This window comes from Artemia sp. Qi Xiang Cuo, chromosome 1, assembly GCF_049724085.1.
Source record: "Artemia sp. Qi Xiang Cuo chromosome 1, ASM4972408v1, whole genome shotgun sequence".
NCBI classification, from domain to species: Eukaryota; Metazoa; Arthropoda; class Branchiopoda; order Anostraca; family Artemiidae; genus Artemia; species Artemia sp. Qi Xiang Cuo.
Genome location: NC_142794.1, coordinates 60,441,185 through 60,467,247, shown reverse-complemented (window position 1 = coordinate 60,467,247; position 26,063 = coordinate 60,441,185). Strand labels below are relative to the sequence as shown.

General features: G+C 34.5%; 1 long non-coding RNA gene across 1 annotated transcript in view; it reads left to right on the top strand.

Moving 5' to 3' along the window:
* Positions 1–919: 919 nt before the first annotated feature.
* The window catches only part of LOC148956546 (uncharacterized), a 92,262-nt gene continuing 67,118 nt past the window's right edge, over positions 920–26,063 (top strand). Inside the window, exon 1 of the long non-coding RNA XR_016142357.1 lies at positions 920–1,084. This is a non-coding gene — a long non-coding RNA (uncharacterized LOC148956546). The remainder of the gene's footprint in view (positions 1,085–26,063) is intronic.

Sequence of the window (26,063 nt, the reverse complement as noted above, 5' to 3'; positions counted from 1 at the left end):
AACAGCATTTTATTTTCATCTCTGTTTTATTCCTTGTAAGTTCATTCGATTATGATTTATAGAAAAATCTTATTTTTTCGACAAAATTTTAATTTGTGCAATCTTTTCAGTAAAGTACAAACGAGCTAGCTTTTTGCGGGGTTTAAGGGAGTGCCAAAACCAAAATTAATTGTGGCAAGCTATGCTTGTTCTATTATAAACTTGTTCTTTATGGGTTTTTTTTGTTTTTGTTTTTTTGTTGTTTTTTTTGTTGTCGGAAAAATAAGTTTTTAGTTTAGTTTTATTGGGCAATGCTATAGTTGGAGTAGTTGTGGCTGTTAATTTACTTTGAGGAAGGCTTTGAAGATGATTTCTTAGAGCAAAATTTATAAATAAAAAAAAACAATGAACAATTTTTTTTCTTTAAAAGTTATCCTGGTATCTCTTTTTTCAATTAATCAGCTCTATTTCAAAAGGTTGAGAGGCAACCAAATGGAAAAATTTTATTGAATTTCAATATATATCATTAAAGCAATTGAAACTTAAGCAAATTGAAACCTATTAAATAACTGGGTTTATTGATTCTTTTTTAAATATAACTTTGGGAGCTTGGAGCCTTTTGAGGAGACAAAGTTTAAACAGGAGCAAGTAATACATTTGGCCAAATACTCTGGCAATCTCTTTTTTCAAGCAACATGGAATCCAGCCATCAAAACAAATTCTCGTATTTACCAGAACATGACTTTAGTATATGCAACTTTCGCTTCTTAATCCTTAATTTTTTATTGTAAATAGCTTCAAGCCACTTAGTTAGAACCCAATATCAATTGCGTACCCTACATGATAGAGTTTATTAAGCAAATCTGCTCCTCCTCCAAACCTTATGATCGAAACCATCAAAGCCAACTTGACAAATAAAAGATTTTAATTGATGTATTTTGCAGAGACGATTCCGGCGAAACGAAGATGGAAATAATCAGGAAGATAGAGGAAAAGATGACACCCTAATTGACATTCAGATACGACCTGCAACAAATAGAACAATCAGAGACAATTCATCATTAAGCCAACCTCTTTTAACTCCAACACCAGCTGGAACTCAAAGGTAATACATGCCTGATAAATTTGTCTTCGTCAAAATATTGTAGCTATTAATCAGACTTAAACTTCATCTAATTTTAGTCTTTGAGAAATTGATTATTTAAATTTTAAAGCAGTTTCAGAATTCAGTTAAATATTTGCGCGGTCGAGTTTGCGATTAATGTTGGCTCTTTGAAACTAAGATACGATGTGCTCATCGTCTAATTTTTTAGAACATTAAATCCTGTGGCAGTTCACCGCTATCACAAATTTTAAAACTGAAACTTCACTGAGACTCTATTTATTTAACCAGAAAGTGTCATCTGCTTTTTGAGCTTGAAGCCAAGTGAACTTGGTGTAAGTCAAATTTGTGAGGATATTTAAGGGCCCTTGCGCTCCAAGAAATGTTTGGACAACTCTAGGAAGCATAGTCCTTGTTAATTTTAAGACTGTGAACAGTGTAGTAATACATACAAGACATACATACAGACATTCGATATATATATATATATATATATATATATATATATATATATATATATATATATATATATATATATATATATATATATATATATACATATACATATATATATATATATACACACACATATATATATATATATATATATATATATATATATATATATATATATATATATATATATATATATATATATATATATATATATATATATATATATATATATATATATATACAGACATTCTAGACATTCAGACATATATATATATATATATATATATATATATATATATATATATATATATATATATATATATATATATATATATATATATATATTCTCCATACTAAAATTCTTCAAATACTTCCTCAATTAAATTACCACTTGAAATTATATCTTTCGGTAATTTGATTTCATTAATTTCATTGTTAGGAAAATTTCCATTTCCCAGTTCGAGGATGTACTTCGCAAATACTTCCTGTTCAGGATCAACCCGCATATTTTTCTCAAAGGAAGAATGTTTGAAATTCTTCCAAAGATGACTTATTAACGCCGTGTTGTGTCGAAAATACGCTTCCAACATTTAACCTTTTTGTCCAATATCTACCAAATCTTCTTGGGCTTGGCTGATATTTTGCATTAGGTAACGTCCTGGCAAATGAACATTTAAACGTTGAAGGACATGGCTCTTTTTCTGGATTAAATAAAAAAACAAGTTTTTTAAACTGAAACTAAGGAGCGACATTAAAACGAACAGAAATTATTCCGTATATGAAAGGGGCTGTCCCCTCCTCAACGCCTCACTCTTTACGCTAAAGTTTTTTATTGTTTAAAAAAATAAAGTTGTGAGTCAGAGTCAAACTTTAGCGTAAAGAGCGACGCGTTGAGGAGGGGACAGCCCCTTTCATATACGGAATAATTTCTGTTCGTTTTAAGTTTTAATGTCGCTCCTTACTTTCAGTTTAAAAAATTTGTTTTTTTTTATTTAATTTCTGATCGTTTTTTAGTTAATGCAGCTTTTATTTTGGCTCGCCGGCATTGAATAAGTAAACAAAATTTGCATAGAAATTTTACTTTTCTTTTGCTAAATGGCTGTCTCTAAATCTGGTTCTGACGCAATTTAGAAATTAAATTACGTAACGAACTTCTTTATTGGTATGTTTTTCTTCTGGCAAAAAATACACAGTGGCAGATTTTTGCAAATATGAGCTGGAAATCTTTATAATAGGGTTTTCTGATACGCTGAATCTGAAGGTGTGATTTTCATTAATTTTTTTTCACTTTTAGGGGATGTTTCCCCCCTCTTTAAAAATTCAGGTAAGTTTTCTCAGGCTCGTAGCCTTTGATGAGTAATACTAAACTTAATAAAATTCATATATTTATAATCAGCATTATAAGCCCATTATTTTTATAAATTTATTGACACAAAATTTCCGTTTTTAAAAGTTTCGCTTAAGTTTGCGGCGTATCGCTTGTTTTTTTTTTTTTTTTTTTTTTTATTAATTATTTGTTATTAAGTATATTATGCGGTTCTCCCCTTAGTAAAAACCACGCTCTTTACGTTAAAAGTTAAAAAAAAATTTAACTCACACACCCCTGAATCACAAAGGCCGTTTAATTAGAATAGATAGCTCTTTTGAAAGCACTAAAAAAACTGTAGCGTAAAGACCGAGGTATTGACTTGGGGGAGAACCCCCTCATATACGTAATAATTTCTGTTCATTTTAAGTTCTAATGTTGCTTCTTACTTTCAGTTGAAAAAACTTGTTTTTTTTTATTTAATTTCTGATCGTTTTTTAAATAATGCTTGGAAATTCGGCGCCCCCTTCATAAAAATGTCCCTTACCCCAAAGAAACATCCTCCACGGACAGATTCTCCCGAGTACTCCCCTTCTCCAGCCCCCTCCCCCCCCCACCAGAAAAAAAATTCTTCCTGAAAATGTCTGTATACTTCCCAATAACCAATACAATATGTAAGCAATGGGCAAAGTTCATAACTTGCAGCCCTTCCCCTGGGAACTGTGGGGGATTAAGTAATCGTAAAAGACATATTTATTAGATTTTCGACTATGCTAATCAAAATGGCTATCTAAAAATTTTAATTGGGTGACTAGGAGAAAAAAATGAGAGTGGGAGGGGGCCTAGTTGCCCTCCATTTTTTTTTGGTCACTTAAAAAGGGCACTAGAACTTTTAATTTCCGTTCCAATGAGCCCTCTTACAATATTCTAGGACCACTGGGTCAATACGATTGCCCCTGGGAAAAAAAAAAAAAAAAAAAAAACACGCACCCGTGATCTTTCTTCTGGCAAAAAATGCAAAATTCCACATTTTTGTAGATAGGAGCTTGAAACCTCTACAGTAGGGTTCTATGATACGCTGAATATGATGGTGTGAATTTCATTAAGGTTCTATAACTTTTAGGGGGTCTTTCCCCCTTTTTTCCAAAATCAGCCAAATTTTCTCAGGCACGTAACTTTTGATGGGTAAGATTAAACTTGATGAAACTTATATATTTGAAATCAGAATTAAAATATAATTCTTTTGATGTATCTATTGGTACCAAAATTCCGGTTTTTAGAGTTTCGGTTACCATTGAGCCGGGTCGCTCCTTACTTACAGTTCGTTACCACGAACTGTTTGAAACCATTTTAGAATCATGTTTTTGTAATCTTGCGTAGCACAGTGGATACTGTGTTGGAATTATAATCTAAATATCGCTGGTTCCATTCCAGACGCAGGCAAATATTAGCACAATTGTCAATTGAAAATCTAACAAACTTCTATTAATAACCGCTATAGGACACCTTCCGTCTTGACTAATTATATGGCTACAACCCTGATGAATATGAAAATCACAAACAGGAAAAAGCCTATTGGCTTTTCTTATTAGGAATATTAAGGAATATTTCTTATTTAGGAATATCAAGTCCAATATAAATTTTTCCTTTACTAGATTTCAGGTATATTAGATAAAACTTACATAGTCCCCATTTATAATAAACTATATCGATCCCTTATGTAATTACTTAACTGTCCACTACAGTTTGTTCTTTACTTCAGTATCCACTGGAGCTCGTTCTTTACTATATTTTGTTAAAGCTCTAAAGGACTTTATATATATCTACATGCTTTTGATTATGTTAAAAATACGATTTTGATCTATATTCAATTCTCGTTATGCAAACCAAGGGTCAATTAGTTTCATATATAAGGTTATTTGACAAGGTGGTTCTGAGAGTGTACTTCTTTTTGGATCTGCCTCTATAAAATATTGATTTTGTTTTAATTTTTTTTTAATTACATAAACACGTAGATGGGACTAGTTCCTGATGTTATAATAACATAAGCGACTACAGTGGTTTTATTTTGGCTAACCGTCATTGAATAAGTAAACAAAATTTGCATAAAAATTTTACTTTTCTTTTGCTAAATGGATGTCTTTACAAATTAACTTACGTAACTAACTTCTATATTCGTATATTTTTCTTCTGGCAAAAAATACAAAGTTGCAGATTTTTGCAGATATGAGCTTGAAACCTATGTAATATGGTTTTCTGATACGCTGAATCTGACGGTGTGATTTTCATTAAAATTCTTTCACTTGTAGGGGATGTTTTCCCCCCTTTAAAAAATCAGGTAAATTTTCTCAGACTTCTAGCCTTTGATGAGTAATACTAAACTTAATAAAATTTATATATTTAGAATCAGTATTATAGACACATTCTTTTGATACATTTATTGACATCAAAATTCCGTTTTTAAAAGTTTCGATTACTATTGAGCCGTATCGCTTGCTTTTTTATTGTTTTTTTTTCTATTAGGTATATATTATTACGTAAATAAGGGGGTTCTGGCCTTAGTCAATACTTTTTACGTTAAAAGTTTAAAAAAAATTTGATTCACAAACCCCTGAATCACAAAGGCCGTTTAATTATAATAGATAGTTCTTTTAACAGCACTAAAAAAACTGCATCGTAAAGAGCAAGGTCTTAACTTGGGGGAGAACCCCCTCACATACGTTATAATATCTGTTCGTTTTAAGTTCTAATGTTGCTTCTTACTTTCAGTTGAAAAAACTTGTTTTTTTTTTATTTAATTTCTGATCGTATTTTAAATAATGCTTGGAAATCCGGCGCCCCCTTCATAGAAATGTTCTTACCCCAAAGAAACATCCTCCACGTAAATATTCTCCAGAGTAACCCCCTCCTCTAGCCCCCCTCCAGAAAATGTCTGTGTACTTCCCAATAACCAATAAATAATGCTGGCAAGTTCTGCGCCCCCTTCATGGCAATTTTCCCTCCCCCATGAAAACTGCCTTCATGGACAGATCCTCCAACATAACCCCCGACCTATCCGTCCCTCCTACAACCAGAAAAAAACTCTACCTAAGACTTCTGTATACTTCCAAATAACAAATAGTATATGTTAGCAATGGGTAAAGTTCATAACTTATAGATCTCCCCCTGAGAACTTCGGGGGATTAAGTCATCCTAAGAGAAACATTTATCATATTTTCGACCATGCTGAACAAAATGGCTATCTCAAAATTTTGATCGGATGACTTCGGGAAAAAAATGAGCGTGGGACGGGGCCTAGTTGCCCTCCATTTTTTTGTCACTTAAAAAGGGCACTAGAACTTTTAATTTTTGTTCCAATGAGTCCTCCCACGATATTCTAGGACCACTGGGTCGTTACAATCACCCCTGGGAAAAAGAAAAAAACAAAAAAACAAAAAAACAAATAAACACGCATCCGTGATCTTTCTTCTGGCAAAAAATGGAAAATTCCACATTTTTGTAGATAACAGCTTCACACCTCTACAGTATTGTTCTCTGATACGCGGAATATGATGGTGTGATATAACTTTAATGTTCATTAATTTCATTAAGGTTCTATAACTTTTAAGGGGTCTTTCCCCCTTTTTTCGAAAATGAGCCAAATATTCTCAGGCGAGTAACTTTTGATAGGTAAAATTAAACTTGATGAAACTTATGTATTTGATATCAAAATTAAAATCTGATTCTTTTGATGTATCTATTGGTATCAAAATTCCGTTTTTTAGAGTTTCGGTTACTAACGAGCCATGTCAATCCTTACTTACATTTCGTTACCACGAACTGTTTGATATCTTAACTTAATAGTTACCTGCATGCTTCAGTTGGTGAAATGCAGAGTTCTTCTACATAGTTTTTCTGCTTCATTGTAAACCATGAACCGTTTATTTTCGACAATCTATATTGAAGCACAATCATGTCCGTCACAGAAGTGTTTATATAAATAGTTTACCGGACCTATGTTTCCGACATGTTTGACGTTTATGTGACATTGGTATTTCTTAAGCATATGAGGGTTATATGTGGCGACATGACGATTATCACGAGTAATTCAGCGATTATTAGAATCTTTCTGGTAAACAGCATAGTCACGTGATAACTCTTCTCTATTCAGTTCGTCTAAATTCAGATCATAACGACGTCCATCCTTTGGTTTTTCAGCATCCGCTAGAGATGTGACTGAATTACACTGCTTCGAAAACCGACACGTTTTTGTATTTTGATTACTTCAGATACTTTAACAATGGCCTTTTCTTTAGCTGCCCATATTGGTGTTGCCGCAACTGATTGTCCAGGTTGTTGACTTTCACATCTTATCACGTTTGATAGTTTAGGTTTTGGTTCAACATAATCATCATTTATAGTAACTGCAACTGCAAATTTTGGCTTTTAGTTCTTCCTTTAGACATTGTGTTGAATAAATAACTGGCTATATTTGGAAATTCAGGTATCTTATACAAGAGGAATGACGTCATATGATGTCTTGACAAACAAGACGTCAATGGAATTTTTTACGTGCATAACGCCATTGTAATTTTTGATGTCACGACGTAAATAACATAGTTGTAATTTTTTACATGCATAACGTCATTGTAATTTTTCCTATACGACGCCATTTGCATGAAACTAAAATTAAGGGTCTTGACGAATTTTCTCAGACTTCTGACCTATCTAGAGTGTTTTTTTTATACGAGAATATCCCAAAATACCAATTTTTGCGCAAAAATATGGAGCCGTTTTCGATAACATACATACATACATACGTATATATACACAATTATTGCTCACTTATAAAGATATATATACTATTTTTATAAGATGGTATACATGGATAAGGTAATTGATACCTACCATGACTTTGAAAATCAAGAATATGGATTAGATAAATCGTTGGAAGAAAAAGAAATTTTTTTCCCACCGTATATATATATATATATATATATATATATATATATATATATATATATATATATATATATATATATATATATATATATATATATATATATATATATATATATATATATATATATATATATATATATATATATATATATATATATATATATATATATATATATATATATATAGGTAGTAGTAGGAGGAGGAAGAGGGTGTGCAAATATTGCCTTTTGGTCAATTTCTCTTCCCCTTTAAGCATTCTTTGAAAATATTGCACTTAATAACCTAATTCATACCAGAGATACGACCTTTCGACAATCTGCATGCATATAGTGTCTTTTGTTTCAACTCAAATGTCCTCTCTGTATTCACTTAAATTTTTACCTTCATACCCTTTGTCTTAATCAAACAGTTTGTGGTAACGAACTGTAAGTAAGGAGCGACCCGGCTCAATGGTAACCGAAACTCTAGAAAACGGGTTTTTGATACCAATAGATACATCAAAAGAATCAAATTTCAATGCTGATTTCAAATATATAATTTTTATCAAGTTTAGTGCTAACCATCAAAAGTTACGCGCCTGAGAAAATTTGGCGGATTTTCAAACAAAGGGGGAAAGACCCCCTACAAGTTATAGAACCCTAATGAAAATCACACCATCATATTCAGCGTATCATAGAACCCTACTATAGAGGTTTCAAGCTCCTATATACAAAAATGTGGAATTTTCCATTTTCTGCCAGAAGAAAGATCACGGATACGTGTTTATTTATTTTTTTTCTTTTGTTTTTTTCCCCCAGGGGTGATCGTATCGACCTAGTGGTCCTAAAAGATCGTAGGTGGGCTCATAGGAACAGAAATTAAAAGTTTTAATGCCGTTTTAAAGTGACAAAAAAAATGGAGGGCAACTAGGCCCCCTCCCACGCTCATTTGTTTCCCAAAGTCACCCGATCAAAATTTTGAGATAGCTATTTTGTTCAGAATGGTCGAAAATATGATAATATGTATTTTAGGGTGACTTAATCCCCCAAAGTCTCCGGGGGGAGGGCCAAAAGTTATGAACTTTACCCAATGTTTACATATAGTATTTGTTATTGGGAAGTATACAGAAGTTTTCAAGGAGGTTTTTTTTCTGGTAGTGGGGGGGGGGTGGGGTGGGTAGGGGGTTATGTTGGAGGATCTGTCCATGAAGGAACTTTTCATGGGGGAAGGGAAGTTGCCATGAAGGGGGCGCCGGACTTGCCAGCATTATTTATTGGTTATTGGGAAATATACAGACATTTTCAGGAAGGATTTTTTTCTGGAGGGGGGGCTGGAGGAGGGGGTTAATCGGGAGAATCTTTCCGTGGAGGATGCTTCTTTGGGGTAAGTGACATTTCTATGAAGGGGGCGCCGGATTTCCAAGCATTATTTAAAAAACAATCAGAAATTAAATTAAAAAAAAACAAGTTTTTTTCAACTGAAAATAAGAAGCAACATTAGAACTTAAAACGAACAGAAATTATAACGTATATGAGGTTCTCCCCCAAGTCAATACCTCGCTCATTACGCTACAGTTTTTTTTTTTAGTGTTTTAAAAAGAGCTATATATTATAATTAAACGGCCTTCGTGATTCAGGGATTTGTTAATTAAATTTTTTTTTCAATTTTAAAGTAAAGAGCGTGTTATTGACTATGGTGAGAACCCCCTCATATACGTAATAACATATACGTAATAAAAAAAAAACAATGAAAAAACAAGCGATACGGCTCAATAGTAATCGAAACTTTTAAAAACGGAATTTTGATGTCAATAAATGTATCAAAACAATGGGCTTATAATGCTGATTCTAAATATACAAATTTTATTAAGTTTAGTATTACTCATCAAAGGCTACGAGCCTGGGAAAATTTACCCGATTTTTTAAAGAGGGGGGAAACATCCCCTACAAGTGAAATAATTTTAGTGAAAATCGCACCGTCAGATTCAGCGTATCAGAAAACCCTATTACATAGGTTTCAAGCTCATATCTGCAAAAATCTGCAACTTTGTATTTTTTGCCAGGAGAAAAATATACGAATATAGAAGTTAGTTACGTAAGTTAATTTGTAAATTACGTCATAACCAAATTTAGAGACATCCATTTAGCGAAAGAAAAGTAAAATTTTTATGCAAATTTTGTTTACTTATTCAATGACGGTGGGCCAAAATAAAAGCTGCATTAACTAAAAACGATCAGAAATTAAATAAAAAAAAACAACAAGTTTTTTAAACTGAAAGTAAGGAGCAACATTAAAACTTAAAACGAACAGAAATTATTCCGTATATGAAAGGGGCTGTCCCCTCCTCAACGCCTCGCTCTTTACGCTAAAGTTTGACTCTGTCTCACAACTTTATTTTTCAAAACAATAAAAAACTTTAGCGTAAAGAGCGAAGCGTTGAGGAGGGGACAGCCCCTTTCATATACGGAATAATTTCTGTTCGTTTTAAGTTTTAATGTTGCTCCTTACCTTCAGTTTGAAAAACTTGTTTTTTTTATTTAATATTACTAGTATCATAGTAGTAGCAGTAGTAGTATGAGCAGTAGTAGTAAGCGCATGTTGTCTTTTGGCCAGTTGGACATCCCCTAAATATGCGTTGGAAGATTCAGCTCGATACGGTAAACCGTTCCAAATATATTGCTGACACAACCTTTTGACAATCTGTATGCACGTAGTACGTTTTGATTTAATTCAACTTTCCCGACAACATTTCCTCAAATTTCACTTCAAAACCCTCAGCCTTGGTAACACTCACTGCAGAAGCAGCAACTGTAGCGGTAGTAGTTTTAGTAGTTGCAGCAATAGTTACAGTAATAGTAGCAGTATCATGCCGCTCAGTCATTCCTGAGTTATGCCCTTTTGACAACCTATACGTACATAATGTATATTTATTCAAATCAACACTCCCCTCAGCATTCTCTGATAGGTCTACCTGAATGCCTTTCACCTTTTTGGGCACTAAAGGTCAAACATGCTGACCTTTCTCAATAGCAAATACTATATGTAAACAAGGGGTGAATTGCACAACTTGCAGCCATTGCTCCGAGGTCTGTGGGGGGTTGATAGCCGAAAAGACATATTGACTGGACTTTTCAACTATGCTGAACAAAATGTATATGTCAACATTTTGATTGGATGTATCTGGGAAACTGACTGTCTTGGGAAGTGGGTGGCTGCTCACCAATGATTTTTGACCCTTAAAAAGGGCACTTAAAAAAACGCACTACAACTTTCAATTTCCAATCGAATGAGCCCCATCGAAAGTTTGTATGGCCAACCCCTTTACAAAAACCCTCCAATCTGTTAACAGTGGGCAACTTACATAAATTACAGCCCTTACCCCAAGGGCTGGGGGATTTGTCAACCCCTAAGCTATGTTTTTTTTACTTTTGGACTTTTTTGAACAAAATGACTCTCAAAATTTATATTGAAAGTATTTGAGAAAAAAAGGGCGTCAGGAGGAGGGTCTGGTTACCCTCCGATTACTTTTGACTCTTAAAAACGGGCAGTAGACTTTCGATATCCAATCAAATGAGCCCCTTTCAAAATTTACACGACCACCCTTTCCATAAGGACCTTATATGTTAACAATGTGCAACTTTATCAAGCCTTAAACCATAGTTATCTGACCTTCGGACTAGTTAGAACAAAGTGGATGTCTCAAATTTTGGTCGGAAGCATTTGGGAGAAAGGACGGGGGGGGGGCTGATTGCCCTCCAATCAGTGTTGACTCTTATAAAATGGAACTAAAAATTTTGATTTCAAATCAAATTTGCCTCCTCCGAAGTTTATACGCCATCCCTTCCATAAAAACCTTATTTGTTAGCAATGAGCAATTTATATAACTTACATCCCTTGCCTGGGGTCTGTGGGGGGGGGGGTTGTCAACCCAGGGGGCATAGTTATTAGACGTTTGGACTATTTTGAACAAAATTGTTATCTCAAAATTTTTGATCTGACACATTTGGAGAAAGAAGGCGTGAGAGGGATAGGAGGGCTAGTTGCCCTCCGATTACTCTTAACTCTTAAAAGGGCACTAAAATATCCAAAATTCCAATCTAACAAACACCCTTCAAAGTTTATACAACCACTTCTTCCATAATAACCTTCAACTAGCATAACTTATATCCCTTGTCCTGAGGACTCTGGGGGGTTTAACATCCCAAAATACATAATTACTGGACTATTCAACTATGCTGAATAAAGGGGTTATTTCAAAATTTTGATTGTATATGTTTGGGGAAAATATGGCCTAGAGGACGCTGGTTACCCTCCAGTCACTTTTGAGTCTTAAAAAGAGTCAAGAAAACTTTCGTTAAAAAGAGTCACTAGAACTTTCAGTTTCAAATTGAATGGGCTCCTTCCGAAGTTTCTACGACAACTCGTTCTATACGAAGTGTCTTGGTAAAAAATAGTAATAAATAAATAGATAATACGTTGTGCCCACTTCACTCTTTGCTTGGACAGCACTATTTCGCTGCCCATGACATGGTCAGTCTGGACTTATCAGGTAAGCATCCCCAAAGCTTGTTTCATGCTGACCATTAGTCAGTAAGGTGACTCGAGGTTGAATTTCCAAAATCTTCTTATCTGTGTAAATATTAAATATATACGAGTCTCTGCCTCACTTTTAATCAGCAGAATGTCTTTCAGTTGTGTTAGTAGTTAGGCTACTTTAACCATCTAAAGTGCTTATCTGGTTTACCATGTTAGGGTAACTTAAAATGTTCACTGAACAGAGCCGATACAATACTTAAAAATAAATGGAAATTTTATTAAGAAGTCCAAGTTTGTCCTAAATTATCAAAATATCGGCTTTCCCGTTTATTCCGAGTATTTAATTTATTGAGTTTCCCTATCATCTCCCTCAAGCGCGGTAAATTTTTAAATTGGGCAATATTTCTCTTAGACTGCAACCGGTGATGAGCAAATATTAATATCTAGGAGCAAAAAAGAAACTTTTAGTTGGCAAACATCTTTAAAAAAAAGTCACCGATTAATTGCTAGGGAACAGCTCAAAATTTATATTTTGTTTTGCATACCTAATCGCTTCTTTAGCATTGATTTTAGTCATTTAATCAAAGCATTAAACTTGAACGAAACGTCTTTTGAATTTAAAGGAGAATCATTACCCTCCCGTCAGCGTAAATGTAAAATTTTGTATTTTTTGTCAGAATAAAAATCACGGATGCAAAAAAAAAAAAAAAAAAAAAAAAAAAGACAAAAAAGGAGAAAAATTACGGTTTACAAATAAATTGATAGCTTTGAGAGAGTGTTTAGGTCTTTTTTTTTTTTTTCTTTTTTTTTTTTAAATGAAATTTGTAAAAGGTTGAGAATTAGAGGATTGCAGCCGTCTTTAATCAGGCTTTTTGAGCCTTCCCCGGGCGGTTGCTTGTATATAGTTTATTTTGTAATTAGTAGTAAATAAAGCAAGTCAAGTCAAGATCTCCTGATTCTCTTCCTTAGGCTGGGAGTGAAATGCATGGTTTTTTGCTGATTGTCCGACACTTCCCATCTTTTCCTCTAGATTTTTCCAAAAAAATCTGCCACGAAGAACATAGGATTTCAAGTCCAGCGTGTCAACCACTTGGCTAGGAAGGCTGAAACAAATTTGATTTAGAAGGTTATACTCTTTGGTAGTTAATATTGAGTGACACATTTTCCGGAATAAATAAGATTTTATGTGCTCCATTGGACAAAAGTGACGAAAATCAAATAGAGTGATAATTCACACTATCTGGCGTTATAGACTTCAGATCGAATAAAACTCTGAAGACTGTCAATAACAATGATACCGACAGACCCTATTTTCATTTAAAAAGTTGAACTGGATTCTGATAGATTAATAAAATTATTTCTTTTTTAAAAGTCATATAATAGGTGATATTTTGGAATATTTTCTGAAGCTTTCAGTGATGTGGTATCAATACCATTTCTATTTATTAGGAATTAGTCGATAGTTTAAGGCATAAGAATGGTAGGAGGCAAGTAGAAACTTAGGGTTTGTGCTGAGAGGTGAATCTTTTTGTTCTGGAGTCAAGTTAATATAAAAGAAAGCCTAAGATAGGCTGGTAAGGTGCATCCATAAGCATTTGCACATTTACAGGGGAACAAAAACCCCAAAGAGTACGAACTTTATTCCATTTTACGTTGCTTCTTTCTGCTCTTCGCTCAATTTAAACCAATTTAGACATCCTGCTCAACGAATGAGGACATCCCACTAGAATGATGTAAATAGGGTGTGCAGCTTATTCTTTTCAAAATTGAACTTTAACCATTGATTTTGAATATAAAATATATGAAGGGCTTATACATGGGAAATCCCCTATTCTGCAAATTTCTTTTTTTTGTCACTGTTTTAAAAAAAAATTCAATTACGCTAGAATTTGAAATCAAATGTTCCATGGACATTTAATAAGAACCATGTGCATTGTCTCCTCTCTTCGTAATAAGTTCGTTTGAAGTTTTTATGATGATAGGCTTGATTTTATCTTCAGAATAATTTTCCATTAGAATACTTTTTATTATAGAATGACTCCCATAGCCTTTGTTTCTTCTTAAAAGCAATCTTCAGTTTCAATTCCACATTAGAGTTCGTGGAGAGGTGTGAATTGGAATTCATTAAAAATGTAGAACACTTCACATGCATATGCGTAAAATGACTTCTTTCTGACAAAATCAAACTTGGGACTCCTTGCTACCAAGATACTGTAGCTCTCTCGGATGAATTTTGTTTTTTTGCAAGAATTGAATGAATCTTGCTCGGATGAATTTGCAAACACCATTTGTTTGCAAGCACGTTATGGGTTAGGATTAGGCCAATCTGAAGATTTAACTTTTAATATATTTCGATGCAAAACTCTATTAGATTGAGTTCCAATTTGCCTGATGATGCCAAATAGGTACTTGTCGTGGATTTCGCCAAAACACACAAGGCTCGCCAAAAGAGAGACGAGCTATCTTCGTATCTACAGACAATTCTTCACATTGACATTGTAAAAAGCTAAAAGGTCCATTTTTGTTTAAATCAGCCTTTAATTGCCGAATGTCTTTCCTTTAAAAAAGGCTAATGTTGTATATAAATTTAAAGTAAAATGTGGAAACGCTCATTCCTCTTTTTTACTATTTTTCTTGTAAACTAGCTTTCAATGCATTGTTTTCAACTAGGTTTTGAGCTATATAAAAAACTTTAATTGGATGTGTTTGGGATAATGGTGGGCGTGACAGGGGCGTTATTAGCCCTTCAATCACTTTCGACTAGGAAAAAGGGCACTAGCCCTTTCAACTTTCAATCGAATGAGCTCTTTTTGAAGTTTCTACAAGATGGCTTTCTATTAAAAACCTTATATACCCCCAGGGAATAACTTACAATCCTTGCCCTGAGGGCTGTCGGGGGCTGTCATCCTCAAAGATATTATTTCCAGAACTTTCAACTACGTTGAAAAAAATGGCTGTCTCAAATTTTGATTGTGTGTGTTTGGGTAAATGGTGAGCGTGAGAGGGGATTAGTTGCCCTCCAATCATTTTCAACTATTAAAAATGGCACTAGCCATTTCAATTTCCAATTGAATGAGCCCTTTTGTAGTTTCTACGACAACGCTTTCTATAAAAACCTTATATTCCCACAGGGCAAAACTTACAACCCTTGTCCTGAAAGCTCTCTGGGGGGGAGGTGGTGTTGGGTTATCCTCAAAGACCTAATTTCCAAAACTTTCATCTACGTTGAACCAAATAGCTATCTAAAATTTTGATTTGATATGTTTGGGAAAAGGTGGGCGTGAGAGGGGTTTTTTAGCCCTCCAATCACTTTTGACTACTAAAAAGGGCACTAGCTTTTTGAATTTCCCATCGAATGAGCCCTTTTTCAAGTTTCTACGACAAAGCTTTCAATAAGAACCATATATGCCCCCAGGGCATAACTTATAACCCTTGCCATGAAGACTTTGGGTGAAGTGTCCTGCTCAAAGACATAATTTCTCTAACTTTTAACTGCGTTAGACAGAATGGCTATCTCAAAATTTTAATTGGATGTGTTTGGGGAAATAGTGGGCTTGGAAAGGGTGTTAGTTGCCTTCCAATCACTTTTGACTATTAAAAAGGGCACTAGCCATTCCAATTTCCAATCGTATGAGCCCTTTTTGAAGTTTTTATGACAGCGCTTTCTATAAAAACCTTATATGCCCCCAGGGTATAATTTACAACCCTTGTCCTGAGGGCTGTGGGGGGTTGTCATCCTCAAAGACCTAGTTACCTGATTTTTCAACTACGTTGAACAAAGTGGCTATCTCAAAACTGTTGATTGGATGTGTTTGGAGAAAAGGTAAGCGTGAGAGTGGGGCTAGTTGCCCTCCAATTATTTTCGACTATTTAAAAGAGCACTAGAACTTTGAATTTGCAATCGAATGAGCCCTTTTTTGAATTTTTACGACAAAGCTTTCAATAAAAACCTTATATGCCCCCAGGGCACAACTTACAACTTTAACCCTGAGGGCTCTGGGGGGAGTATCATCCTCAAAGACCTTATTTCCAGAACTTTTAACTACCTTGAAGAAAATGGCTATCTCAAAACTTTGATTGCATGTGTTTGGGGAACTGGTGGGCGTAAGAGGGGGGTTAGTTGCCTTCCAATCAGTTTTGACTATTAAAAAGGGCACTAGATTCTCAATTTTCAATATAATAAGCCCCTTTTGAAGTTTCTACGACAACGCTGTCTATAAAAACCTTATATGCCCCCAGGGCATAATTTACAACCTTTGCCCTGGTGACTCTGGGGGTTCGTCATCCTCAAATACATAATTTCTAGAACTTTCAACTACGTTGAACAAAATGGTTATCTCTAAACTTTGATTGAATTTGTTTGGGGAAATAGTGGGCGTGAGAGGGGGGTTAGTTACTCTTCAATTACATTCGACTATTAAAAAGGGCACTAGCCCTTTCAATTCACTTTCAGCTATTAGAAGGGTCATTAGCCCTTTCAATTTCCAATCAAATGAGCCGTTTTTTAAGTTCTACGACAAAACTTTCTATTAAAAAACCTTATATGCCCCTAGGGTATATCTTAAAACCCTTGACCTGTGGGCTGTGAGGGGGCTATCATTCTAAAAGACATAATTTCCAGAACTTTCAACTACGTTGAACAAAATGAATATCTAAAAATTTTGATTGGATGTGTTTGGGGAAATGTTTGGCGTGAGAGGGGGGTTAGCTACCCTTCAATTACATTAGACTATTAAAAAGGGCACTAGCCCTTTCAATTTCCAATTGAATGAACCTTTTTTGAAGTTTCTACAACATCGCTTTCTATAAAAACCTTGTATGTCCCAGAGTATAACTGACAGCCCCTTGCCCTGAGGGCTTTTGGGGGGGGGGGTTGTCATCCTCAAAGACATAATTTCCAAAACCTTCAACTACGCTGAAAAAATGGCTATTAACACAATTTTGATTGTATGTGTTCGATGAAACTGAGAGTGTGAGAGGGGTTAATTGCCCTCCAATCATTTTCAACTATTAAAAAGGCACTAGCCGTTTCAATTTCCAATCGAATGACCCCTTTTTGAAGTTTCTACAACAATGCTATCTATAAGAACTTTATATGGCCCCAGGGCATAGCTTACAACCCTTGCCCTGAGGGCTGTGGGGGGGGGAGGGGTGCCAGTCTTAAAGACCTAGCTTTCAAAACTTTCATCTACGTTGAACAAAATGTCTATCTAAAAATTTTGATTGGATGTGTTTGGGGAAAAGGTGGGCGTGAGAGGGGGTTTAGTTACCCTCCAATCACTTTCTACTATTAAAAAGAGCACTAGCCCTTTGTATTTCCAATCGAATGAGCCTTTTTTCAAGTTTCTACAACAAAGTTTTCAATGAAAACCTTATATACCCCCAGGGCATAAATTATAACCCTTGCACTGAAGACTATGGGGGGAGTGTCCTTCTGAAAGATATAAATTCCGGAACTTTAAAATACGTTGAACAAAATAGATATCTCAAAATTATGGTTGGATGTGTTTGGGGAAATGATGGGCGTGGAAGGGGTGTTAGTTGCCTTCCAATCACTTTCGACTATTAAAGAAGGCACTAGCCATTTCAATTTTCCAATCGAATGAGCCATTGTTGAAGTTTCTACGGCAACACTTTCTATAAAAACCTTATATGCGCCAAGGGCATAGCTTACAACCCTTTCCCTGAGGGCTGTGGGGGGGGGGGTTGTTGTTGTCATGCTCAAAGACCTAATTTCCAGAACTTTCAACTACGTTAACCAAAATGGCTATCTCAAAATTTTGATTGGATTTGTTTGGGGGAAAAGGTGGGATTGAGAGGGGGTTAGTTGCCCTCCAATCACTTTCGACTATTAAAAAGGGCACTAGCGCTTTGAATTTCCAATCGAATGAGCCCTTTTTTAAGTTGCTACGACAAAGCTCTCAATAAAAACCTTATATGTCCCCTGAGCATAACTTACAACCCTTGCCCTGATGGCGTGGGGAAGTGTCCTCCTCAAAAACATAATCACTATCTGAAAACCAACTACATTAAACAAAATTGCTATCTCAAAATTTCGATTGGATCTGTTTGGGGAAATGGTGGGCGTGGAAGGGGTGTTAGTTGCCTTCCAGTCACTTTCGGCTAGTAAAAAGAGCACTAGCCATTCCAATTTCCAGTTTAATGAGGCCTTTTTGAAGTATCTACGACAACTCCTTCGATACGAAGGGCCCTGGTTTAAAAGTCCAAAAAAATAATAATAAATAATACATTGTGCCAACCTCGTTCTTTTCTTAGGCAGCGCTATTGCGCTGCCTATGATTCAGGCTCATGCTGATCAACCTTCCATTTCTGTTACAATTGGAGGGATTAACACACTCCTGAACACAGTTATAGGCTCAAGAGTATAGTTGTTTTCAGTGTACTAGAGCTTCTACTGTATCGCTAATCAAACGGTTTCTTCCATTGATTTTTATTATAGTTAGGGTGGAGAATTGGCACCCAGTGTACTCTCGGGAGAATTGACATTTATTCAAGTTTCAAGGATACACAATCTTTTGATAATGCTGGGTTGCATATAGTAAAAGCAATGGGGTTTTTACAAACTACAAAATTTTTACCGAAACCAAAATAAAAACTACCAAGTCGGTAAAATGAAATTAAAGATAGAGATTCCCAATATGTATCATAGAAATTCCTTTTCTACATACAAAACCGGAATTTGGTATTGATTGCCTACTCTCTTCTTTGTCTGGTTTTGTCTATAAGAAATTGTCACACACGGAAGAGAAATGCAGTAAAGTGCCACAGAGGATGTTTAGATTTCTGCAATTATCTCTCGCATAGTTAATATTTCCCGTCATAATTTGCAATATCTAATTTTTTAGAGCAGGCAAAAAGTTTAATCTTCACAATTTAATACTCACAAGTTAAAATCATAGACTTCGGTAAATTTACTAGTTTTTCACAGAGCTTTGCTCAGTTTAATTTGTTTTACTAGGTTTGGCACCTATTTTTTCTATTGGGGCTACTTTTTGCTAGGTCTAATAAAATTGTACTAGAGGGGGCTACCGTAGCTGCTGGAGTTTTTCCACCTATTTATTTAGGCTGCGTTAGTAGTAACCTATCAATTGATTGAAAAGATACATGAAAAGATACATGGAATTGCACAAGAATATGCACTACAGTATCACGTGGACATTTTAAAAAGGCTGGCAAACCTATAAAGTGGCCAAACACGTTTTCAACCAGATGGGTTTTTGAAGCACATTCAGCATGGCGTGTTTTATTTTTTTTTTATTTTTCTTTATTTGGCAATAGACATTTTTTTTTTCTGATAACAAGTACCATTCATTGCGATCGTAGCTCTAAGAAAAAAGGGGTTTAGCATTTGCGAATTGGACTCTATGAATGATATTAATTAATGTTTGAATAATAGGAGCGTGAATGATTCTAATTAGTGATTGGATCGTATGAAGATGGAGAAAAAGGCAAAATGGTTAACGAAGATAAAATGGTCTTATGAGTTGACCTAGCTTTACTTCTTCGATGTGTACTGTATAATACACAAGTGGTGTTTGAACAGTGATGTAAATTTAAAATAGAGTTTAACGTTATAGTATACTAAAAATTTGATACTAAGAGAGATGTAGATGGCAAGAAGAGAATTTTAATAACGGATAGCTTTACGACTTTGATTTGTTCTGAAGAACATACCAGTGATCTTGGAATAGTGTTGTCAATTATAAACATAATTTGACTTCAAATTGCACGGAAAAGTTGAAACTAAGATAAATAATCGTGGCAAGAAGAGAACTATAATAACGAATAGCTTTACTTCTTCGATGTGCTCTGTATAATACACAAGTAGTGGGTTGATGGGAGCGGGGTGTCTTAGAGTAGTTATAGTGTGATAGTGGAGGGCGAGTTTCTAGCGAAAAAACCGTGTGGATGACTTGAAATAAAAAATTTTTAACAAGAAATCTCTTAAAAAATATTTTGGGGGGATGGGTTCATGGCAGAAGGATAGGTGTGTGTTGTCTGAAACCTATGATTTGGGATTGGCAGTTTGCTATTTTGGACTTTTCTGAGCTATGTTTCTTAGTCTTTCGTTGGTGTGTGTTGTCTGAAACCCATGATTTGGGATCTTTAGTTTGCAACATCCTGCTTTTCTCAGCTAGGTTTCATAGCCTTTTGTAGGTGTGTGTTGTCTGAAACCTACAATTTGGGATGCTATTTGGGCTTTTCAGAGCTAGGTTTCATAGTCTCTCATAGGTGTGTGTTGTCTGAAAACTACAATTTGGGGTGGATAGTTTGCTATTTCTGGCTTTTCAGAGCTATGTTTCTTAGTCTCTCATAGGTGTGTGTTGTCTGAAACCTACAATTTGGGGTGGATAGTTTGCTATTTCTTTCTTTTATGAGCTAGGTCTCCTAGTATTTCGTAGGTGTGTATTGTCTGAAACTTATGATTTGGGGTATTTAAATTACTATTTCGGGCTATTCTGAGCTAGATTTCTTACTCTTTCGTTGGTGTGTGTTGTCTGAAACTTATGATTTGGGATGTGTAGTTTGCTATTTTTGACTTTGCTGAGTTAGATTTCTTAGCCTTTCATAGGTGTGTGTTGTCTGAAACTTATGATTTGGGATGTGTAGTTTGCTATTTTTGACTTTGCTGAGCTAGGTTTCTTAGTATTTTGTAGGTGTGTGCTCTCTGAAACTTATGATTTGAGATGTGTAATTTGCTATTTCTGGCTTTTATGAGCTAGGTCTCCTAGTATTTCGTAGGTGTGTGTTGTCTGAAACTTATGATTTGGGGTATATAAATTACTATTTGGGGCTTTTCTGAGCTAGGTTTCTTAGTATTTCGTTGGTGTGTGTTGTCTGAAACCTATGATTTGGGATGGGTGGTTTCCTATTTTTGACTTTTCTGAGTTAGATTTCTTAGCCTTTGATAGGTGTGTGTTGTCTGAAACTTTTGGTTTGGGATGTGTAGTTTGCTATTTTTGACCTTGCTGAGCTAGGTTTCTTAGTATTTCGTAGGTGTGTATTGTCTGAAACTTATGATTTGAGATGTGTAATTTGCTATTTCCGGCTTTTATGAGCTAGGTATCCTAGTATTTCGTAGGTGTGTGTTGTCTGAAACTTATAATTTGGGGATATGTAAATTACTATTTCGGGCTTTTCTGAGCTAGATTTCTTAGTCTTTCGTTGGTTTGTGTTGTCTGAAACATATGATTTGGGATGGGTGCTTTCCTATTTTTGACTTTTCTGAGTTAGATTTCTTAGCCTTTCATAGGTGTGTGTTGTCTGAAACTTATGATTTGGGGTATGTAAATTACTATTTCGGGCTTTTCTGAGCTAGATTTCTTAGTCTTTCGTTGGTGTGTGCTGTCTGAAACCTATGATTTGGGATGTGTAATTTGCTATTTCCGGCTTTTATGAGCTAGGTCTCCTAGTATTTCGTAGGTGTGTGTTGTCTGAAACTTATGATTTGGGTATGTAAATTAATATTTCGGGCTTTTCTGAGCTAGATTTCTTAGTATTTCGTTGGTGTGTGTTGTCTGAAACCTATGATTTGGTATGCTATATCCTGCTTTTTTGAACTAGGTTTCTTAGTCTTTCATAGGTTTGTGTTGTCTGAAACTTATGATTTGGGATGTGTAGTTTGCTATTTAACTTTTCTGTGCTAAGGTTTCTTAGTATTTCGTAGGTGTGTGTTGTCTGAAACTTATGATTTGAGATGTGTAATTTGCTGTTTCCGGCTTTTATGAGCTAGGTCTCCTAGTATTTCTTAGGTGTGTGTTGTCTGAAACTTATGATTTGGGGATATGTAAATTACTATTTCGGGCTTTTCTGAGCTAGATTTCTTAGTCTTTCGTTGGTGTGTGTTGTCTGAAACCTATGATTTGGGATGGGTGGTTTCCTATTTTTGACGTTTCTGAGTTAGATTTATTATCCTTTCATAGGTGTGTGTCGTCTGAAACTTTTGATTTAGTATGTGTAAATTACTATTTGGGGCTTTTCTTAGCTAGATTTCTTAATCTTTTTTAGGTGTTTGTTGTGTGAAACCTATGATTTGGGATGTGTAGTTTGCTATGTCGGGTTCTTATGAGCTAGGTCTCCTAGTATTTCGTAGGTGTGTGTTGTCTGAAACTTATGATTTGGGGTATGTAAATTAATATTTCGGGCTTTTCTGAGCTAGATTTCTTAGTCTTTCGTTGGTGTGTGTTGTGTGAAACCTATGATTTGGTATGCTATATCCTGCTTTTTTGAACTAGGTTTCTTAGTCTTTCATAGGTTTGTGTTGTCTGAAACTTATGATTTGGGATGTGTAGTTTGCTATTTAACTTTTCTGTGCTAAGGTTTCTTAGTCTTTCGTAGGTGTGTGTTGTCTGAAACCTATGATTTGGGATGTGTAATTTGCTATTTCCGGCTTTTATGAGCTAGGTTTCCTAGTCTTTCGTTGGTGTGTGTTGTCTGAAACCTATGATTTGGGATGGTTAATTTGCTATTTCCGGCTTTTATGAGCTAGGTTATCGTGGTTTACCTTGTCACAGTTATATTCTCTTGATTTTTCAAAGTTCATTTTGGATTTCTTTCCTTGAAATGCAGCAGTTGGAATATTTCAGTAGTGTTTTGTCGTTGTTTACCTTGTCACAGTTACATTCTCTTGATTTTTCAAAGTTCATTTTTGGATTTCTATCGTTGAAATGCAAAAGTTGGAATATTTCAGTAGTGATTTGTTATGGTTTACCCTGTCGCAGTTACATTCTCTTAATTTTTCAAAGTTCATTTTGGGTTTCTTTCGTTAAAATGCAAGAGTTGGAATATGTCAGTAGTGTTTTCTCGTGGTTTACCTTGTCGCACTTACATTCTCATAATTTTTCAATGTTTATTTTGAATTTCTTTCGTTGAAATGAAAGAGTTGGAATATTTCACTAGTTTTTTTATAGTGGTTTACCATGTCACAGTTACATTTTCTTGATTTGTCAAAGGTCATTTTGAATTTCTTTCGTTGAAATACAAGAGTTGGATTATTTCAGTAGTGTTTTGTTGTTGTTTACCTTGTTACACTTACATTCTCCTGATTTTTCAAAGTTCATTTTGATTTTTTCATTGAAATGCAAGAGTTGTATTATTTCAGTAGTGTTTTGTCGTGGTTTACCTTGTCACAGTTACATTCTCTTAATTTTTCAAAGTTCATTTTGAATTTCTTTCATTGAAATGCAGGAGTTGGATTATTTCAGTAGTTTTTTTATCGTGTTTTACCATGTCATAGTAACATTTTCTTGATTTGTCAAAGTTCATTTTGAATTTCTTTCATTGAAATGCAAGAGGTTGATAATTTCAGTAGTGTTTTGTCGTGGTTTACCTTGTCACAGTTACATTCTCATGATTTTTCAAAGTTCATTTTGAATTTCTTTCATTGGAATGCAAGAGTTGGAATATTTCAGTAGTGTTTTGTTGTGGTTTACCTTGTCACACTTACATTGTCTTTATTTTTCAAAGTTCATTTTGAATTTCTTTCGTTGAAATGCAAGAGTTGGAATATTTCAGTAGTGTTTTGTTGTGGTTTACCTTGTCACAGTTACATTCTCTTGATTTTTCAAAGTTCATTTTGAATTTCTTTCATTGAAGTGCAGGAGTTGCAATATTTCAGTATTGTCTTATTATGGTTCATCTTGTAAGATTTACATTGTCTTGCTTTTTTAAACTTAATTTTAGATTTCTTTCGTTGAAATTCAAGAGTTGGAATATTTCAGTAGTGTTTTGTCGTGGTTTATCTTGTCACGGTTACATTATATTGATTTTTAAAATTTCATTTTGAATTTCTTTCGTGAAATGCAAGAGTTGGAATATTTCAGTAGTGTTTTGTCGTGGTTTACCTTGTCACAGTGACATTCTCTTGATTTTTCAAAGTTCATCTTGAATTTCTTTCGTTGAAATGCAAGAGTTGGAATATTTCAGTAGTGGTTTCTCATGGTTTACCGTGTCACAGTTACACTCTCTTGATTTTTCAAAGTTCATTGTCGATTTCTTTCGTTGAAATGTGTTTTGTTGTGCTTTACCTTGTCACAGTTACATTCTCTTGTTTTTTCAAAGTTCATTTTGGATTTTTTTCGTTGAAATGCAAGAGCTGGATTATTATAGTAGTGTTTTGTTGTGCTTTACCTTGTCACAGTTACATTCTCTTAATTTTTCAAAGTTTATTTTGAATTTCTTTCGTTGAAATGCAAGAGTTGGAATATTTAAGTAGTGTTTTGTTGTGCTTTACCTTGTCACAGTTACATTCTCTTGATTTTCAAAGTTCATTTTGAATTTCTTTCGTTGAAATGCAAGAATTGGAATATTTCAGTAGTGTTTTGTTGTGCTTTACCTTCTAGTGTTTTGTTGTGCTTTACCTTCTCACAGTTACATTCTCTTAATTTTTCAAAGTTCATTTTGAATTTCTTTCGTTGAAATACAAGAGTTGGAATATTTCAGTAGTGTTTTGTTGTGCTTTACCTTGTCAGAGTTACATTCTCTTGATTTTTCAAAGTTCATTTTGAATTTTTGTCATTTAAATGCAAGAGATAAAATATTTCAGTAGTGTCTTGTTGTGGTTTACCATGTCACAGTTACATTCTCTTGATTTTTCAAAGTTCATTTTGGATTTCTTTTGTTGAAATGCATGAGTTGGAATATTTCAGTAGTGTTTTGTCGTGGTTTACAATGTCACAGTTACATTTTCTTGATTTTTCAAAGTTCATTTTGAATTTCTTTCGTGAAATGCAAGAGTTGGAATATTTCAGTAGTGTTTTGTCGTGGTTTACCTTGTCAGAGTGACATTCTCTTGATTTTTCGAAGTTCATCTTGAATTTCTTTCGTTGAAATGCAAGAGTTGGAATATTTCAGTAGTGTTTTCTCATGGTTTACCGTGTCACAGTTACACTCTCTTGATTTTTCAAAGTTCATTGTGGATTTCTTTCGTTGAAATGTGTTTTGTTGTGCGTTACCTTGTCACAGTTACATTTTCTTGATTTTTCAAAGCTCATTTTGTATTTCTTTCATTGAAATGCAAGACTTGGAATATTACAGTAGTGTTTTGTTGTGCTTTACATTGTCACAGTTACATTTACTTGATTTTTCAAAGTTCATTTTGGATTTCTTTCGTGAAAGGCAAGAGTTGGAATATTTCAGTAGTGTTTTGTCGTGGTTTACCATTTCACAGTTACATTCTCTTGATTTTTCAAAGTTCATTTTGAATTTCTTTCGTGAAATGCAAAAGTTGGAATATTTCAGTAGTGTTTTGTCGTGGTTTACCTTGTCACAGTGACATTCTTTTGATTTTTCAAAGTTCATATTGAATTTCTTTCGTTTAAATGCAAGAGTTGGAATATTTCAGTAGTGTTTGTCGTGGTTTACCGTGTCACAGTTACACTCTCTTGATTTTTCAAAGTTCATTGTGGATTTCTTTCGTTGAAATATGTTTTGTTGTGCTTTACCTTTTCAAAGTTACATTTTCTTGATTTTTCAAAGTTCATTTTGGATTTCTTTCGTTGAAATGCAAGAGTTGGAATATTACAGTAGTGTTTTGTTGTGCTTTACCTTGTTACAGTTACATTTTCTTGATTTTTCAAAGTTTATTTTGAATTTCTTTCGGGAAATGCAAGAGTTGGAATATTTCAGTAGGGTCTTATCGTGGTTTACCGTGTCAGAGTTACATTCTCTTAATTTTTCAAAGTTAATGTTGAATTTCTTTCGTTGAAATTCAAGAGTTGGAATATTTCAGTAGTGTTTTTTCGT